At 47.7% G+C, this 17,347-nt stretch overlaps 1 protein-coding gene across 2 annotated transcripts in view; it reads right to left on the minus strand.

The window, feature by feature from the left end:
* LOC115075806 (mitochondrial import inner membrane translocase subunit TIM16-like) overlaps positions 1-17,347 on the minus strand; it is a 497,551-nt gene that overhangs the window by 389,479 nt on the left and 90,725 nt on the right. The window lies entirely within an intron of this gene.

The raw sequence follows: 17,347 nt of genomic DNA on the forward strand, positions 1-17,347 counted from the left end.
GGTTGTTGTGAAGACACAGTATCCCCAGAATCTATCAGGAAATAGCTTGTGGACAGGATACCTGCTCAGAGCAAGCAGGAACCTAGTTGGTCAGTGGGAGGTTCCTCTTGTCCAGAGAAAGCCTGTGCAGTGCTTGCTAGAACCCTCAAATGGCCAAGGGTAGGACCTTCAAGAAGCCAAGGGTTGACATGGGTATTAGGGTTCTGCAGAGGCATTACATGTGGTGTCATTCCTGTGTGTTTAAATAGTGTGAAGCTTGAAACCCAAAAGGGACTGTGTTCCAGTACCTTCAGGCTCAATACCAGAAATCTAGTAACTAGATCCTGCTGCTGTGTTTATAGCTTTATATGGAGAGCCTCTAGCAACTCTCTTTTTTTCTCTCTTCCTCTATCCCTTTTTGCTGCTCATACTCTCTGCCTAAACCTGGGAATCCACTTTATGACTTTCTGGAGACTAAATCCCAAAGCACAAATGTAATTGCCTAGAAGAGCGCAAGAACAAGAGTAAAGTCCAAGTCTGCCACAAATTCCCAAACAATGAAATCAAGCTGACCGAGCACTTCCCACAGCACCTTCTGGGAAAAACACCAGCAGCAGCAGCAGGACCTCTTACCCATACCACAAAGCAGCATTTCAAAAGGTACCCCCTACAGAGCACCCGTGATCACAAGGAATGGAACAGGAAGAAACAGCAAAAACAGGGAAATAAGGAAGAAAAAAGGGAGGGGGAAGACAGTGATGGAGGAGACAGAGAGAAACAATGCACAGAGGAGGAAGTCAGAGGACAACGGATTTAAGGATATTCCCACTCCTCTCATGTACTTCAGGCCCGAGAGTTGTTCTATAGCCTTATTCTCAAAAAATGTACTGACCTGAGCCTTGCTATCTGCTTTACATATTCCAGGACCTCTCCCAACATAAAAAAAAAAAAAAAGCCAAAAAGAGACATCGAACAAGAGACAAATCACAGCATGGAAAGATACCAAGCGTGTGCCAGCAAACAGACAAACCACGGCAAGGAGAGGCGTGTAATGTATGCCACCAAACCACAGAAACGAGAGTCTCAGAGTGTGTGCCACCGAACAAGAGACAAACGCTAGCCAAGAGAGACACACAAGCTGTGCCACGGAAGGACAAACTGAAGCAAGGAGAAGCTAAGAGACAGTGCGCCACCATGAAAGAGAGACAAACCACAGAAAATACGACACCCTCAGGGCATAAAATAATAAACTTCCTAATGCCTCCTCGCAGAGGTACCAACGATGGGTCCCTACCATTTCATGCCACAGCAAAATCCAAAAAGCAATGACAGGATATTTTGTGTGTGGTAAATAGTGTCGGAGGCAAATTCCTTCCTCAATGGATACATGTGGTGAAGGTTAGCCACTCTTAAATAGCCTGGTAATGGGAGGGATAAGTTTGTGGCACAGGCTGGGAGTATATAGGAAGAGTTCAATGGTTTTGCATTTTATTGTGGTGCCTAATCCCTCTGAAGTGCTGGTTAAAAAAAAAAAAAAGTGATCTGGGAACTCGTATCTGTTACCCTGCTGAGTCATCCTTATCCCAGTGTTGCTTCAGAATTTCTATGCACAAACCTGGATAATCAGATGAATATCACACAGAGAACACTGAACTGGCAGAATCAAAATGTCCACGTTATCAGTACAGTGCACACACCACCAGCACTCTACTTTCTGCTACGCTAATGCACTGCTACTTTGATGGCTCCTAACATGTATGTGAAAAGCAGAATATATCAGTGTACCGTGCACCAAGCAGTGTACACAAATTGCCTCTGTATAAGAAAATGTTTGCCTCTGGCTGCAGGTCTGGCGTTACCAGGTGCACAAACCAATTGCACGAGGCAGCAGTGGCACTGACGGTCGGCCAGCGCGAGTGGAGTTGGGGAGCCAGAAGATGCCGCCCAGCTCTCACAATCCTAAATTTAAAAATTAACACCCCAGACCTTCACCCCCTCTCCCCCTGATTTTATCTTATCCTTCCACAGGCCCAAAATGTCTAAATGGGGCAGAAGCAAAAAACTTAGGCATTACTGCCCTTCCTACCAAAAACTTAAACAATGGTGCCAGCTGGCCCTGGGCGAGCTCTCTGGATTTAGCCTGGAGACTCTGGAATTGTAAAGGAAGTGCTGGGTCTCCAGGCCAACATTGGAAAACTCCGGGTGCTGCAGCAGGAGCAAGCCCTGGAAAAAAAAAAAAGTTCTCTGGACTACACAGGTGGGTAGGAAGGAGGAGAAGTTTCCTGCCCCAGTGGCTCAAAAAGAAAGGCAGTTTATCAGAATCATGCCGGGGGAAGAAGGTGACACAGAAGGAAGAAGCAGCCTGGACCCTGTGCAACAGAAAGGAGGAGCAGCAGCCTAGGCCCTGTCTGGCAGAAATATGGAAGAGATCCAGCCAGCTGGGTGGGGGAGCAAGGGGTGCAGGAGGAGCCTGGGCCCATGTAGCAGAAAAGCAGATCTATCCATCCTGGAGGAGGAGAGACTTTGGCTTTGCACGTGGCTGTCTCTGATGGGTGCAGGGCAAGGAGAGGGAATGGGTATTAGTGTGAATGAGAGGGAGAGAAGTGATAACGGGAGCGAGCATGGATATGGGTGGGAGAGAGAGAGAGGAGTGAGTGTACCTGTGTGAGAGAGCGTATGCATGTGTGGAAGAGGGAGAGGCGAGGGAACGCGTACATGTGGTAGAATGAGCATGTCTGTGTGAAGTGAAAGCGAGGGAAAGTGAACATGTGCGCGTGTTTGCGTCGTGTGAATGAGAGAAAGTTTGTGCGTATGCTACTACCGCCCCACCCTCTTGCTAATCTGCAACAATCTCAGGGAGAGTGGACATCAAAAGTTTCCACGTATGCTTCCTTACCTCCCTACAACAAAATGGCAGTGGCCACAGGGCCCACTGACGCCATTTTTAAATACTGGCAGTTTGGGCAGAGGCACCTGGGGATCGCTCCTACTCCATTTAGGAATTCTGGATCCACAGATGGAGCATGATGGGTTTGGGGTGGGGCGGTGGGGGTGTGTGGGTGTTAAATTTTATTTTTTTTTTTAACATTTGGATCGCTGGAGGGAGCCGAGCTTTTTTCAGTGGGAGAAGGTCGGGGGGGGCCACGACAGATTGAGATACAGCGTGAGAAAGAGAGAGAGAGAGTATGAGAGAGACTAAGATAGACTGTTTCTATTGTGTGTTGGTTACTAGAAAAAAAAAATTAAATGTTAAAAAAAAACAAAAACCAACACATTCAATGAGGGGGTACACAGTAATTGTTTGCACTGGGCAGGAAAAAAGCTAGCACTGGCCCGGTCTGGTTGCCTGGGGGCAGGCATCATAGAATGCCAGGAATGATTTGGAAAGGAATAGAGAATAAAACAGAAAATATCGTCTTCCCTCCGTACCGCTCCATGGTGCGAGTGCACCTTCAGTACAGAGTGCAGTTCTCATCACCCAGCTCAAAAACAGTGGAATAGCCGCCTAGTGGCGAGAGCAGCAGGCTGAGAACCAGGGAAGCCAGGATTAAATTCCCGCTGCTGCGCCTTGTGATCTTGGTTAGGCAAGTCACGCCACCCTCCATGGGCCTGTGAACCCTCTGGGGACAGAGAGATACCTCCAGTACCTGAATATAGAAACATAGAAGTGAATGTAGTGCACTTTAAGCTACCAAAGAGAAGGCGTCAGCTAAATCTAAAGATAAAGAAATAGTGCAACCAGAAAAGGTGCAGAATGGCTCCCCGGTCATGAGAGGCTGCGTAGGCCTAGCGCGCTTCAGCTTGCAGAAGCTATGGCTGAGAGAGAGGGGGACATGATAGAAATTTATAAATCCACAGGTGAGATGCCACAGAAACAAAGGATGGATATTTATTCATTTCAAAAATTTATAATCCACACGATCCAGAGTACTCGGCGGATTACAAACGCAAACACACATAACTGAGAAGAATACGAAGCAAAATAATCCTGAAACAAGAGGATGCTCCATGAAGCTAACAGCCAGCACATTATAAACAAATCGTAGAAAGCACATCTTCACTCTGTGCACGTTTAAGTTGTGGAATCTGTTGCCAGAGGACGTGATCAAGGAGACAAGCATTGCGGAGTTTAAAGAGGTTTGGACAAGTTCTCAGAGGAAAAGTCCATTACACATTATTAGCCAAGAAGACTAAAGAAAGCTATTGCTAACCCTGGGAGTGAGTAACAGGAAATAGATCCACTTTATGGGATGTGAGAGGTAATTGTGACCCAGACTGGTGACACTGGGTTAATGGGCCTTAGTTTGACCCAGCAAGTCATATTCTTGTGGACAATGACGTTCTTCATGGTGGCAGGAGAAGTGGGGTGTATTTATCAGAGCATACTCCAGGGAGCTAAGAGGCCAATAACAGTATATAATATAATTAGGGACCTTCATTTGGGGGTTTTATTGCTCTTTATTTTTCCTGGGAATTTATCAGGGTTTATTATGACCAGAACAAAAACAGGAGAAAATCCTGGTTGACAGAAGCCAGCACAATAAAATATTAAACAGATGCTTCTGGTGGACGGGGGCCTGCTTCAAACACATTCATGGCACCAGACACTTTAGCTGCTTGGGGGGTGAGAAGTCGGGGCTTGAAATGTGGCACGGGAGGTGGGACTTCAAACAGCATGCAATTTGGCCCAAACTGGCTTCCAGCATTGGCTGGAGACCTTGAAACACTCATCTGCAGCTCAGGAGCAACCTTTTAATCAGCCTAAAATTAGGGTGAATATTGGTTCAAACCTGTGAATTTATAGTTTAAACTTAAAACCAAGGATCTTAAATATAATAATGCAGTGCTTTTGAAGGCTATGAGCCATCTTAGGCACCAGAGGGCACAATCTCAACAGCAGGTGCTGCAGTGGGAGAAGACATCCAGGCTCATACACCGAGCTCCCTCTACCCTAACCCTCACATGAATACCTCCTTAGGTAAGGGCTTCCAGAAGATCATGGGCACCATCTCATTCAGGTCAATCACATCCAGGCTCGTACACTGAGCTCCCTCTACCCTAACCCTCACATGAATACCTCCTTAGGTAAGGGCTTCCACAAGATCATGGGCACCATCTCATTCAGGTCAATCACATCCAGGCTCGTACACTGAGCTCCCTCTACCCTAACCTTCACATGAATACCTCCTTATGTAAGGGTTTCCAGAAGATCATGGGCACCATCTCATTCAGGTCAATCACATCCAGGCTCGTACACTGAGCTCCCTCTACCCTAACCTTCACATGAATACCTCCTTATGTAAGGGTTTCCAGAAGATCATGGGCACCATCTCATTCAGGCCAATCTGAAGGGTCTGATCCAGCCTCTCATGATTTTGTCCTATTATATGCATGGAACTATAGATCTGATGTCTCTAAGGAAAACAGGACTATATTTCTGATGCTAGTCTAGAGACCCAGCAATTTTTACATTTCCAGAGTCTCTGGGCTAAATCCAGAGAGTTCCCAGGTATGTAAAGAATCAGCCTCTTTCAGTTATCCTGGGTGAGGTGAAAGGTTAGGTACTAATATTTGAGGATGGAACTAGCTGAATGTAAGCCGAACGAAACGGATCGGTTCCCAGAAAGTACATTTGAAATCATTACAAACACCAGATCTCTCCCCAGCTACAGCCTCCACAATCAAACCCCCTCCCATTGTCTCAGCCCCCTCAGTCCAAATGGCATGAGCACTGAGCTTTGTCTAAACCTAGCAAATAGATCTGCATCAGTTAATATCATCACTGCCCTTCATTTTACAATTTAGGACAAACATCCAGGCTTACCAGTGCCCTCCACCCCTCTCCTCCTGTGAAAAATCCAAATTATCTTCTTCTGCCCTCTGCCCCCACAAGAACAACAACAGGAACTCAGCAGTCCCAACAGAACACCTCCCCCTTGCAAGAACACTGCCTTGATAGCTCCAGCATAATAAATCCTGTCCATCCTTGTGCTGTCTTGTCCATCTCTCTCTCTCTCCTTCCTACCCTCTGCCCAGCACCAATATTCCTCTTCTCCCTCTCCCACCTCCTAACCTGCTCTACTCCTCTATGCCCAGCACTGGTAGCCCCCAATTTCCTCTTTTCCCCTGCCCACAATGCTCAGCATCCCCCACCAATATGCCCTAACTTTTTCCCCACTGCCCCCTATGTCCCCCCTACCCCTTACCCTCTCTTTCCCCATGCCACCAACCCCTTTCTCCTCTGCCCAGTATTCCCCAACCCCCTTCCCCCACTTACCCTGTTCCCCTAACCTATCCGCTGCCCAGCACCAGACTCCTCCCCCCACTATGGACCCCTCTTGTTCCCTTCCAAACTCTGCCCTGCAGCAAAACACTTTGTCTCTCCCTTCCTCCCAGCAGGCTGAACCTCAGAGAAACGGTGCCAGACTCCGTTTCTCCTGCGACAGCTTCCTTCTTGCTTCAGTGGCAGCTATTCCCCTACGTGTCTAAGCGTTTCCTGCTTCGGCTGTGGCAGCCAGGAGCACAACACCTCTGCCTCTTGCAATTTGCAGGGCCTTGTGGACCTCATCCGCCATGCTGCTTCAGCCCACTGAGAATTTGCATCAGGCTCCTAGATTGGCTGAACGCTGCAGCCTGAAGACTACAGCGGGAAGGATGCCGGTGCAGTGGTGCCACCTTTGGGCATGGTGCATTCACACTGGTCGCCCTCTCCAAAAGCTGGCCCTGGAAGCATCAATAAGCTTGCTGGTCACTAATACAACATTAACTCGGGTACAAGTCCTCCTGTCACATGGCTAGTACAAGCACTACACTATTGCACTAGAGATGTCTCTGTTTTGGTGTGTAAGCTACCTGATACAGACAGAAACCAGGACCTTCCCCAAAGATTCACAATGAATACGCACGAGATATATTTGCTTATATATCAGAGACGTGGTATATTCTTATTTATCTCATAATATTCACTGTAGCTATTCTGAAAAACTAACAGGCTGTGGGGTTATCAGGACAGGTTTAAGAAGCCCTGTTCTAGGAGTAGCCATAAGGCCCTGCATTAATGCTTCTTGGTTAATTCTGGTCATTTTGTAGCTCTTTCAGGAATTTCACAAAACCACTTTTGGGCTGATTTTCTGATCTTCATTTTTGCCAAAAGGACTCCTGTTTCAAGGGCACCAGACTAACCCCATTTTCTTTTCTGTCCAAAAAACTATAATTGGAGATTAACTGTCCCCTTGTTTGATGTTTAGTTTGGCTCAATGATCCACAAATGAGAAACTAAAGTTAAAAGCATATGTGCACTGTCTGACAAAAGCCTTTCCACAGGCCAGAGATATGGAAAAGGGCTTACCGGTGAGCTGACAGCTTCTGCATGACATCACTTACCTATTGCGCTCCAGATGCAAGTCACTGCCAGGAATATTAGCAGCAGCACTTACACACACACACTTTTTGCTGGGGAACCGTTTACTGCCTTCAATGCTTGCCTGGTGCAGGGCTCATGCAGAATTCTCTACTCGGTGTACAGCCCATACAACACTCAACTCGCTGCACAGGTGCCCAATGCATGCGATCCTGAGCACTCTCACCTTGCCACATAGTGCACTCTTAGCACAGCACATGCATCTCTCCCAAGGCAGGACATTTTCCATTCATCAGAAACTCTGCTCTGTTTAAATTCCATTCCCCTTTCTTTTTTTTGAAATTTAAGGTTTATTAGAGAAAGATAATACCGACAATACAAAACCATACAGCATGTGAAGCATGTACAATAACAAAATTGACAGTAGAATAGATGCAATAAAGACTTACAACAGATTCTCTGCTTTTCTCAGTTATTGTGTAAACATATCCCCCCCTCCTGTTCCCCTCACCCCCCACCCTTCCCCCCTACCATCCCTGGGAGCTCCTGCAAAGGTAGTATGAACAAAGAACATAATAGAAAATCAAACATAAAAGGAAATCATATCTTCTTCTGTTGTTGTTGCCATGTTAGGTATAAAGACCAGGTACGCTGAAAGGCCCCTATTTGTTTCCGACGGTGCGCCGTAATCTTACTAAGTGTACAAACCTTTGCCACCCGTGACTGAACCTGCAATAATGTAGGTACACCCTGAGACTTCCAGTGTAAAGCTATCTCACATCGAGCAGAGGTGACCACCAATTTAACAAAGCGCTGTAAGGCCGTGTCGAGCTGTTGATAATCTAAGTTAAGCAGGGCAACTATGGGGGTTAGAGTAATAGAAACATGCAATATGTCTGAAAGCCACACAGCCAGCCCCTGCCAAAACTGGGAAACAACAGCACACTCCCACCACATATGATAAAAGGAACCTCGCTCCCCACAACCCCTCCAGCACCGATCCGAGGCCGTGGAATAAATTTTATGGAGTTTAGCGGGGGTATAATGCCACCGATAGAGGAGTTTGAAACTATTTTCCAAGTAGGAGGCTGAGATAAGACCCTTACACCCCACTGTAAAGATAGTGTCCCAAAAGTCGTCACCCTGCGGGGACCCCAGATCAGCCTCCCAGGCGGACAGGAATGTTGGGCGCGTGCCCATACCCTGAAGGAGCAGCTTATAAATTTTGGACATTAAGTGCTGTACTTTGTCAGCCGCTCGGCAGAAATTCTCAAAGAGACCAATTGGCTGGAGTAAATCCCGGGAAATATGGGTCGCTCTTGCGTAACTCATTAGTTGGAGGTAGCGATAGAAATCCCCCTGAGGTAAGTCATGCCGGGCCTGGAGAGTGGAGAACGTCACCCACGAGGAGTGCTCCCAGAAGTGACTATAATTATAAAGACCCTTAGCCAACCAATCTGCAAAGACCTGCGGAGCTGTACCCCCCAAGAATGACCCAGAGTGAAAGGGGGAAAAAAGGACCGACCCCACCTTGGACCCCACCACCTGAGGCTTCCATTTATACCAAAGGTGTAAGGTACACTGAATCGTGTCCGGTAGGCCTTCCAATTTGGGCCCAGAGCTAGGAGGTTGCCAGAGGATATTAGTCAGCAGGTGTGGCCCGATAAGTTCCTGCTCCAGAATCGCCCAAGGTTTGCGGGCGGTGGTTCTGTGCCAATCAACAACAGCTCGTAATTGAGCCGCAACATAGTATCGTAATAAGTTAGGCACTCCAAGGCCCCCCCCCGCACCCGAGGTTGAAACAATACTTTCTGGGCCACCCTGGGGTGCTTCCCCTGCCACAAAAATTTCATAATCCTGCGTTGCCACTTGAGAAGCAGTGCAGTTGGTATGACGCAAGGAATGGTTTGGAAAAGGTATCCAATCCGGGGCAGGATGTTCATTTTAAAAGTAGCAATGCGTCCCAGCCACGAAATGTGATATCGATTCCACTCCTCCATTTCCCTGTACAATTTAGCGAGAAGAGGTGGATAGTTAAGCCTAAAAACATCAGAATGAGCCCCTATATATATACCTAGGTATTTAATTTTCTCCTTTGCCCATTTAAAAGCAAAACGGACTTTCAGATCCCGTGCCTGGTCCTCCGGTAACGTAATATTAAGGATTTCGGTTTTGTCCCAATTAATGGAGTAGCCAGACACTTGACTGAAGGTTTTAATAATCTCTACCACGGCTGGCAACGACTGCTGAGGGTCCGCAAGGGTCAGAATGACATCATCAGCAAACATCGCCAACTTGGAAGAATATGACCCCACACTAATGCCCATCACGTCCCTCGACAACCGGATCCGTTGGGCCAAAGGTTCTATAAATAGGGCAAATAGTAATGGAGAGAGCGGGCAACCTTGGCGGGTGCCCCGCTCAACAATAAAGAACGGGGAATAGCCCCCATTTACCTTAATGCAGGCCCTCGGTTTATCATATAATTTCTGAATCCAGGTAATGAAAAAGGGCCCAAAACCCATGGTATGCAAGACTTGAAATAAAAAAGGCCAGTGAACCAAATCAAAGGCCTTTTCCGCATCCATAGCCATAAAAAGAAAGGGGATATGATGGCGCTTAACCCACCAGAGGGAATCCAACAACTTCCGCACATTATCGGACGCCATGCGACCAGGGATAAAACCGGCCTGATCCGGGTGAATGAGTTGTGCCACATAACCGTTAAGCCTGTTAGCCAGGATTTTAGCCAGAAGCTTGAGGTCTATGTTCAGCAATGAGATGGGCCTATAAGAGCCACACTTGGTAGGGGTCCCGTCCCGGCTTTGCAATGATCGTTATACCCGCCACATTAGAATTAGGATTCAAAACCCCCTCGTGTCGCAAGGCATTAAACATGGCCGTAAGTGGGGTAAGTAAATCACCGGCAAAGCATTGATAAAACCGGGCAGTAAACCCATCCAGCCCCGGGGACTTGCCAGCCTTAAGTTGCTTAATGGCAAATAACACCTCAGATTCTGAGATATCCTTGTCTAGCGTATCCCTGGCGGACTCTGATAACTGGGATAAGGGAGTGTCCTGCAAAAAGGATTGTATGTCCCTGAACTCTATAGAGTGGTTATGGGAATACAGTGCAGAATAAAATTGTAAAAAGCAGTCACGGATCGCATCATTGGAGGTAAGTGGTGCACCATGAGCATCTACAATTTTAGTAATAGTGTTTTGTAAGCGTTTGGCTCTCAACTTATGTGCAAGCAACTTCCCCGCTTTATTGCCCCCTTCAAAGTATACTTGTTCCGTTTGCTCCAGCTCATGCGCAATTTTGGCCGCATCCAGCGCCCCAAGTTGCGATCGGTAGTCAGCTAAGGCCAAACGGAGCACTTCAGTGGGGGTTTGCTTGTGGCGCTGTTCTAAGTCCAATAATTTGACAGTCAAGAGCGAACGTTCCCGCTGGGTCTCCTTTTTAACCCAAGAGGCCCGAGCTATAAAAGTCCCCCTAAGCACTGCCTTTAAACAGTCCCAGTAAGTGATGGGCGAGATGTCAGGGTGAAGGTTATGAGAACTGTAATCGGTAAGTACCCGCCGACATTGATCCACAAAGGAGTCACTGTCAAGTAAGCTATCGTTTAGGCGCCAAAAGCGTTGGCCTTTGTCATAATTAGGAAAAGTCAGCTCAGCCCACACCGGAGCATGATCGGACCACGTGATCGACTCTATAACCCCTTTGCGCACATTTTGGATCACTCCCCTATCCACAAAAACATAGTCTATCCTAGTGTATAGGTTATGGGGGTTCGAGAAAAAAGTATAATCCCTCTGGGAGGAATGCAAAAAGCGCCACACATCTACCAGCTGAAAGTGGTCCAAAAAAGCAAGGAGGCTATTGCGGTCTCTTTTCAAAGTAGAACATCGCCCCCCCGAGGAATCAAGACCAGGGTCTAAGGGCAGATTACAATCTCTCATCACCAGCAAGTGACCCACTTTTTTCAAGAGGACCAGCTTCACCAGCGCATCATAAAATTTGGCTTGGTGAACATTGGGGGCATATACGTTAAGCAATGTATACGAGACCCCAGCAATATTAAGGACCAGCAATAAATATCTACCCAAAGGGTCAGCAACACTGTCAAGCAATTCAAAAGCAAAGTCCTTGTGAAATAGAATCCCCACGCCTGCATATTTAGCAGCTTTAGAGCTAGCCGCCCAATACTGACGCGGGTAAAGGGCAGAGCTCATTAAATGCTCATAGCGCCGCTTTAAATGTGTCTCCTGGAGACAAGCAATCGCAATATCAGCACGCTGCAGATCTTTATATAGTAGTTTACGCGTATTCAGTCCCTTAACATTAAAGGACTGTACCTTAAAGGTAGCCATCAGGACAAGTGATGGTGCATTTCAAGTGCCCCAGCGTATAGCGAGCAGACAGAGATAGGAGCAGGAGAGGTCCCCCCAGGAAACAAGAGACAACTAAACATAGTACCAAGCAGCACGCAGCCCTAAGTGAGCCGGGCAGTAAAAAACAAGGCAATGCACTCCCAGAGAGGAGATCCCCACTATTCCCCATTCCCCCCCCCAAAGGAACCACAATCATCTCTTGGGTCCCCCATCATCTAGGGGTGAGTGAAGACAGCTTCCCAGGTGCCGTCCCACCCGGTAGCATCAGCATATTTTCAAACATATAACCAGTAACCAAACCCTCCACGTCCGTTGCGGCTTAACAAGAAACAGTGTCAAAGCCTTCAGAGCCAAAGCAGCCAGATCATGTAGGGGCTCTGTTCGCGATATCTGGATCCGGGGTGCGTCGCAGTCTCTTTCCCCCCTTTCCCATCCGCTGCCAGCGAGGTTCCTCCCTGCGGTCGGCACGTGGCGAGGAAGATGGCGGCAAATCCGTCACAGTATAGCCAAGGTCCTTCAAGATGCCCGCCGCTTCATGCACGGATTGTGCCTTGTGCGTCGTACCTTGCACAGTAAAGCTGAGGCCAAAGGGGAAGAGCCAGCGGTACCGGATGTTTTCTTTAATCAAAACAGCAGTAATAGGTTTCATATCCTGGCGTTTCTTTATAGTAGTCGGGGAAACAGCATAAACTTGCACATCATGTCCCTGCAGCTGCACCTTCCCCCTCTGGCGCGCCAGGGCCAGGATCTTCTCTTTCACAGGGAAATCATGAAAGCAAGCGATCACATCCTTGGGTTGATTAGGAGCTCTCTGACCCTGGACCCTGTGAGCACGTTCAAGCTTAACCACAAACGACCCTCCAGAGCCCACAGCATTTTGGTTCGCATCTTGCTGTAATAAATCAGTGCAGAGCTCTGTAATAACTTGCACACAGTTAGCAAAATCAGAGGTCTCAGGAATGCCCCGAAAGCGCAGATTAGCCCTCCTATTCCTGTTTTCTAAATCTTCCAGTTTGGAGGAGAGTTGCTGAATTTCACTAGCCATTGCCTTATGGCTATTCTGCAGCGAGCTCATTTTATCCGCCTGAGATTCAGTGAGGGTTTCATACTCAAAAAGCCTCCTCCCCATTTCACACAGTTCCTCCTTCATTTCACCCACCGTTTCTCGGATCTCAGATTTAAAAGAATTTAGATCGTGGCTGAGCTCCCCAAACCAAGCCTTAAACTCACCCCGAGTAGGGATGTCCGAATCGGGGAGTGCCGATGCTGCAGCTGAGGCCTCCGAGATCACTGCTCCCGATGCGGCGGCCATTTTGTTTTTTTCAGGAGAATTTTCCCGAGCCGATTTTTGGTAAGAAAACTTGCAAAAGTCGGGTTTGGGGGCCCGATTCGCCATCAGCTGCCGTCAGGGGTGCGCTTGGAGTTGGAGCCACGTCAAAAGGTGGAGGGATGGCTACGATATTATCTGGATGCTATCCGGCATAGCCAGGAGCTCCGGGCTAGGCTGCCACTCGAGCCGCTGACGTCATCAGCCTCCAAATTCCATTCCCCTTTCTAATAAGAACATAAGACTTCCCCATACTGGGTCAGACCAAAGGTCTATCAAGCCCAGTATCCTGTTTCCAACAGTGGCCAATCCAGGTCACAAGTACCTGGCAGGATCCCAAGGAGTAGAAAGATTCGATGCTGTTTATCCCAGGGATAAGCACTCCACCTTAATAATGGTTAATGGACTTTTCCTCCAGAAACTTGTCCAAACCTTTTTTTTTTTTTTTTTTTTTTTTTTTTTTTTAAACATCTTTCACCACATCTTCTGGCAATGAATTCCAGAGTGTATGTGTTGAGTAAAAAAAATCTTCTCTAATTAGTTTTAAATGTAATTAAACTGAACTGCAAGAACATACTTTACAAAAAATGACTTCGGCAGCAGATCACCATCCAGACCTCTGCATGGGACAAAAAAATGGTGTATTTTACTTCCATATTTCTTTGTGGACGTCTTGCATTTGCAGCACAGGTAAAATGCTCTCTGATATCCAGGGCAGTGTACAAGCATCAAGCTGTCTGAACTGCTTTCACGTGGGGACATACTCCTGAAGACAGGAAGTGTTACCCAGTGGGGCAGATCCTCACAGGAGGTACAACTGCAAGCTTCTTGGTAGTTAATAGACCCCAAAGGCCATTAGAAATTAGAATGTATTAAGAAATCTCTGGATCCTTAAACATCCTTTAATGGAGTCAATGAGCTGGTTGCTAGAATGTTATTTTTGTTGCTTCTTTCTTTCTAAACCTGAGCGGAAGATTAATATTCTGACCTTTACTGAACACCTGGATGCAAACTGCAGCTCAGTCTCTAAATGAGATGAGTTTGAACAGACTCAGACTAGTCTCTAGTTGACAGTTCTCAGAATCACCAAAATTATCACAAAGTTTTGTCAACTGGACAGCCTTTACAGAAGTGATTCCTGAGAATTAATAACCGAGCATGAGGATTGATATGCACTGGCACAGCTGTACATATGTGGGCGGTGGGCCAGGGGAAGGATTCTCAGTACTGGAATAGCAGGGGGGTGGGGGAGGACTGAGGTGCATTGATAGAGCTGTTAGGAGGGGGGTCTCAGTACTAGAACAGCAGGGAGTGGTGCAAGCCAGAACATAGAGTGCAGGCCAAACTCCCAATGCAACAAGCCCTAATCCTTCAAGTGTTCTTTAAAACTCATTAATTTCAAAAAACAAAAGTTGCTTTTCATGTGCTGCTAAATATCAAAGCGCACACACAGCCGTCTGTCTGCCAGGAAACATTTGAAGTCTAGTTGGACTGCGTGTTTGGCATATGTGGCAACAAAGCCCGGCACGATATGGCCTGGCGCATGCCGGCTGCTGCCATAAAAGTCATGAGGCGGGCTTGGCTCGGGAGCTGGAGCTCTGCTCCTCATCACACATCTGCATCTCTCTGCCAAACCCACAGGAACCCCCCCCTTGCAAACGCAGCGTTCTGTGCTGCAAAGAACCAGGGAGCGGGGAAAGCAGCCTTGAGGGTTTCACGGAGCGGCTACAGCTTGACAGACTCGCTACCCAAACCTCTTCCGCACCCTCATCCCGTTACAGCCTCACAAAAAGGAACATATGGGGGGAGAGGCCCGGGGAGGAAACGCCGCCTCCAGGACAGCAATTCACCGGAAAAAGGGAACAGTTAGCAGATTGCATCCCAGTCCCAGGCCCAGAGAAAAGCATCAGACACACGGAGAGCTTTATAGTGTAAAACTAAAGCTCGTTTTATAAAAGGCCAGGGGATGTCCACATGCAAACCCCCCCGTCAGAGGAGAAAAATCCTCTTTGAGCTAAAGCAGTGTAGCCTTGTTTATGTATTTTCTAAAAATAATTAAAAAAAAAAAACCTGTCAAAACAGTGAACAGAATAAAAATAGAAAAAAAACACCTTTCGGAATCACGAAGCTTCCCCCAACCCCACAAAAAATGTTAAAAAAAATAAATAAAAGGATTTCACAATGGCGACCTGGGACAGGGTGTATTTGACGCTCTCTGAAACAGCTGGCACGCACTCTCCTTGCTGTTCTGCTTTTGTACTTTTGATGGTCTTGGCAGAGCGATACAATAGAGCTTTATCTCAAGGCCAACCTGCCGGCTTGGGCACCCCTAAACTAAAGCAGCAGCTCTCTACCCCCCCTTCCTCCCTCGATTGCGCTGCTGGGTTTGGACCCCCACCTCCTGCTCCTGGGACCTCCCCCGACGAGGTCACCCTGGCAGGCTGGGCTCACCTAGGGATGCAGTCCCCAAATTCTAATTACTTCCAGATTTCAAATCTTGGTTTCATGCTCTGCGTCATCTATTTCTGAATCGCCGGGTCATTCAGGCTCCAGCGACTGGTGGTCCCTCCCGTACTGGAAGAGATTTTCACGGCGCAGTACTCCGTGCAGGGAAGAGCTTCACACGGTTAACCACCCCCTGCTGCTAGAGAAAGAGCAAACCTGGGGGTCATGTCACAGACACCTCTGGCCAGCAAAAGAGCAGCGCTGGAGGGGGTTCTTGGAGGAGCTGCAGGGGGTTCCTGGAAGACCTACACCACACGTGGCAGGAAAGAGGGAAAACAGAAGGACCAGATGGCAGCTCCGTGCAAAGTAAGAGGAGGGACTGGGCAAGATGGCTCCTTGCTAAGCAATAATAGTTTGGCCTTACAGTAACTAGGATACATTGTGCAAAACACACGGTTAAAGATATTTTAAACAGCAGGTAAACAAAGTTTAAAAAAAAAAAAAGGCGTGCAACTGTATCAAAGTATAAACTCCAGAAATCCACATCTACGCTTGTTTAGCTCTCACCAAGACTTACTATCAACTGACCCATCCCAAACCGCCCAGCCCCACCTGGGGGGGTCAAGCAAAGTTTTTCAACTGCCAGAATCATTAGGGCCACTTTACAGGGCTCTCTGGATGGCAAACACCTGGGTGGACTTTTCAGACCCAGGGGAGGCACCTGTCCTAAACAGGCACTGGGTGATGTCCCTGGCCACCTGCAGGCATCCACATCAAGGGCTCCCTGATGAGAGTCACATGGGTAGGAGTACGGAAACAGGCCGTGGATGATGGCTCCCAGATGAGAACCAGATGAGTAAGGAGGAAGAGACTGAGGCTTTTTCTTGGAGAGGACCGAACAGGATGGAATAAGGAGAACAAACAAGAAAAGAAATCTTTCTACCAGGCAGCTCTGATTACGAATTCATTCCCTTAGAGTTTTAGTAACCAGAACTAGAGCTGAAAGGAAAAGCAAAACTAGCGGTGTCTGGAATACACGCAGCACGTCTCTACCACCCCCTGTCTACGGCGCGCAAGAGGCAGTCGCACTGCCTTTTCTCTCCTAGGAGCAGGAGTCTGAGCCAATTACGCAGCCAGAGAAGAGAAACACATCACATCCTAGTTAAACAAACCCCCAGCAGCCTGCACCAGATTGATGGCATTCCAAGCTTTCCCCGCCAGCAAAACACAGTCCTATTCAGACAGAATGGAGCATTTTATTAATTGTGAAACAGACGGAATTATGGCCAGGACTCAAAATTTCTCAGTAAATTATTTCTGAGGTGCCTATTTCTCTTGGCACACACAAAGCATAGTGAAAAGCTTTCAGTGAAATATTAGATGGAAAAAAAAAACCAAACCCACATCAAAGGATGAAAGGGCAGCTGAAGAAGTGCAGAGTCCTGCTGGGGTTTGAGCAGACAGTATCATTTACATGTTACTTCTGGGGTTCCTGTAAATTGCCGGTGCCCTCGGACTGCTCGGACCCGCTCAGAGTCCTGTACCTTAGGGCCCCCGGGCCCGGCGTGGCGTCGTGTCCTCTGCGGCGACATCCCGGCACGATTCCAGGCATCCTGCTTCCGGGCTGCATCCTTTGGCCTCTAGATTAAGGGCACTCAGCACTCACCGGGATTTAGAGGCCCCGGGACTTTCCCGTGGCGCACACCGATGACATCACTGCTACTCTAAAACAAAATCAGCAGTTGCCTTGGTGATTGCCTGACGAATGGGTGCTTATCCTTGGATCCTGTGCCCTTGTGGTTTCCGATTCTGTTCTTCGGTAGTGTTCCAACCTTGCCTTG

Source organism: Rhinatrema bivittatum, chromosome 14, assembly GCF_901001135.1.
Source record: "Rhinatrema bivittatum chromosome 14, aRhiBiv1.1, whole genome shotgun sequence".
NCBI classification, from domain to species: Eukaryota; Metazoa; Chordata; class Amphibia; order Gymnophiona; family Rhinatrematidae; genus Rhinatrema; species Rhinatrema bivittatum.